Source organism: Egretta garzetta, unplaced genomic scaffold (genome assembly GCF_000687185.1).
Source record: "Egretta garzetta isolate BGI_Z169 unplaced genomic scaffold, ASM68718v1 scaffold581, whole genome shotgun sequence".
Lineage (NCBI taxonomy): Eukaryota > Metazoa > Chordata > Aves > Pelecaniformes > Ardeidae > Egretta > Egretta garzetta.
In genome coordinates, this window is record NW_009258623.1 from 13,051 (window position 1) to 13,374 (window position 324).

Sequence of the window (324 nt, forward strand, 5' to 3'; positions counted from 1 at the left end):
GGGGCGGGAGGCGGGGAGGGGAAGGATGAGCAGCAGCTGGGTACCAAAGAGCATCCGCAGGTGGCTCTACGACTGCCGGGGTTTGGGCTCCGTGGGGTACCTCCATCCGAGCCCGGCTCCCCGGGCTTCCTCGCTCCAAAGGCACGGGACTGAGTTGAAGGCAACCGTGAAATGCAGCATATTTAAGGCGTTTGCTTCTTAAATTAAAAAAAAAAATCCAAAAAAAAGGGAAAGTTCTTTTTGGATTCCGGTTTCCTGAGCGCCGCTGGGGATGGCCGGGGGCTCGGGCCGCTCCGCTCCGTGCCCAGGTGAAGGACCAGAGCC

The 324-nt window shown here is 59.3% G+C and overlaps 1 protein-coding gene across 1 annotated transcript in view; it reads right to left on the minus strand.

Annotated features, from left to right (window-relative positions):
• Window positions 1–324, minus strand: part of GALNT6 (polypeptide N-acetylgalactosaminyltransferase 6) — a 9,071-nt gene that overhangs the window by 900 nt on the left and 7,847 nt on the right. The gene's annotated exons all lie outside the window — the stretch shown is intronic.